Here is a 2,680-nt window from a genome sequence, read left to right as displayed (position 1 = left end):
GTGTATAATACACACACATGCACACATATATACTCCTATTAATAAGACAGTAGTAAACAGTCTAAAAGTAAAAAAAAAATGCAGAGATTGAGAATAGATATACACCCCAAATCGTAGTATAAAGATGGACTATTAAGCTTAAGCTAATTCTCTCCATGGATGCAGTGTTTTGTGTCCATATGGGGCCCCACGTGGCCAGGAGATGTCTCTCATTCTCACCCACCCTTTGCCCAGGGGAACACAAAAAACACACAAGGGCATCCAAAGATGACTATGTCTAGCCTTAATCTGGACTGTCCAGTTAGGGAACATATAGCTTTGTGGTATTACTGAATACAAGTAAAATTGTGTGTGTGTGTGTGTGTGTGTGTGTGTGACACTGAGAGGAGCGAGGGCGGGTGGGGGAGAGAGAGAGAGAGAGAGAGAGAGAGAGAGAGAGAGAGAGGATGCTCCTTTTTTTTTTTTGCACTGAATATGGTAACTTTATTGTCCTATACACAGTATAGGACTCTAGGCTCCTCCTCCCTGTTACAGAGGTGCTTTGGGACAAGGATGTGAATGGAGCATGGGATCCCCAGAACATAGGATAGGGATATGGGGTGACCAATGGTAGAACTCCTTTTCTGACTGGAGATGAAGATCCATGACTTTCCACTTTACTCCTTGGAGGCCAAGTAGACCATGAGATCTACTACATGGTTGCTATAACCATACTCATTGTCATACCAGTAAATGAACTTGACAAAATGGTCATTGAGGGCAATGCCAGCACCAGCATCAAAGGTAGAAGAGTGGGTGTTGCTGTTAAAGTCACAGGATACAACCTGGTCCTCTGTGTAGCCCAAGATGCCCTTCGAGGATCATTCTTATGCTTGCTTCACCACCTTCTTGATACCATCATATTTGGCAGATTTCTCTAGGCAACAGGTCAGATCCACAGCAGACACATTGGGAGTGGGAGCATGGAAGGCCATGTCTGTGAGCTTCACATTCAGCTCAGGTATGACTTTGCCTACAGTCTTAGCAGCACCAGTAGAAGCAGGGATAATGTTTTGGGTAGCACCATGCCCAACACTCCACAGCTGACAATCCTATTGGAAGGATCATATTTTTCATGGTTCAATCCCATCAAGAACATTGGGGTGTCAGCAGAAGGGGCAGAGATAATGACTCACTTGGCTCCACCCTATAAGTGAGCCCCAGCCTTTTCCATGGTGTTAAAGACACCAGGGGACTCTACAACATGCTGAGTTCCAGCATCTCCCCATTTAATACTGGTGGGATCCCATTCCTGAAAAATGGTAATGGCTTTCCCATTGATCACCAGCTTTCCATTCGTAGCCGTGACAGTGCCCTTGAACTTGACATGGGTGGAATCATATTGAAACATATAAACCATGTAGTTGAGGTCAATGAAGGGGTTGCTGATGGCCACAATGTCTACTCTCCCTGAGTTGAATACAGCCCTGGTCAGCAGGTGCCAAATATGGCCAAATCTGTTGACCTTCACCATCTTGTTTCTGGGATGCCACTGAAGCAGCAGATCCTGGCACCAAACTTGGGAGAAGAGCTGAGAGTTGAGGATACTACTTTCAAAGGAGGTGCTGCTCAGGTAAACTACCAGACTCTCACAACCTCAAACACTACCTGTTGTGTGAATAAATGCTAAGTTGAATTATGTCAGCATATAAACGAGATTTTATAAAACTTAAGAGTTGGAAAGGATCTTCCAACCTCCTTACTTTAGAGATGAAAATGAAGTATAGAAAAGTTGTGATTTACCCAAGTTTAAAGAGAGAGTAAGGGGAAGAATTAAGATTCACACCCATGTTTCTTGATACCAAAGGTAGCACTCCAACATTATATTGCTTGGTACATAGTCGGTGCTTGTTAAATGTTAATTGATTGATAACATACCTATAGGGTAAGGCACTGTGCTAGCTAGTGGGGATACAATGACAAAAAATGAGACAATTTCTGTCTTCAAAGAACTTACATTCTAATTTTGGAGGAACTCAAACATATATATTATACACTACATATATATGTACATATATTATATATGGAAATTTGAGAAGGAAACAGGCACTAGAAAGTGTGTGTGTGTGTGTGTGTGTGTGTGTAATATGAAGGGGAGGTGAGGCATCTGGCTCTGGAGTTGAAAGTAGGGATTCTTGAGATAGGAGAAGGAAGTTTACTTCAGGAATGTGGGATTGTAGTTGTTTGTCCTTCATTCTCAAAGAAACTTGCAAGTGAATTGGATTTAAGTGAGGGAGGGCTGTGCAAGGTCACTAGCCTTACTTTCTCCTCTAGGGCCATCTGGGTCCAGTTGCAAGATATCCATCAGGATGACTGGAGGTGGCCCCCTGAATGTGGGATGGCAAATACACAAAGGTGAAAAATAGACCTTTTACTTCAGTTTAGCTGGAATGTGAAGTATGTAAGGAGTAATTGTTGTGCCGAAAAAAGCGAGTGAGACCCAGATATAAATTTAGATGTGAATTTATTAAAGCACGGCTGTTTGGAGTAATTACTCAAATCGAACAGCATCGAGGAAGGGAAGAGAAAGGGTACTTAAAGGGAAAGAACACAATTAGATTTCCGTGGAGATAGGAACACAAACAGTGGGTTCCTTGGATATGGGAGTACAAACAGTGGGGTCCATGGAAATGGGAGTAAA

The 2,680-nt window shown here is 42.7% G+C and overlaps 1 pseudogene; it reads right to left on the bottom strand.

Moving 5' to 3' along the window:
- Positions 1-656: 656 nt before the first annotated feature.
- Positions 657-1,513, bottom strand: LOC118829635 (annotated as a pseudogene).
- Positions 1,514-2,680: the final 1,167 nt, after the last annotated feature.

The sequence above is a fragment of the Trichosurus vulpecula genome, chromosome 8 (assembly GCF_011100635.1).
Source record: "Trichosurus vulpecula isolate mTriVul1 chromosome 8, mTriVul1.pri, whole genome shotgun sequence".
Taxonomy (NCBI): Eukaryota; Metazoa; Chordata; class Mammalia; order Diprotodontia; family Phalangeridae; genus Trichosurus; species Trichosurus vulpecula.
This window is presented reverse-complemented; position numbering and strand designations above follow the sequence as displayed.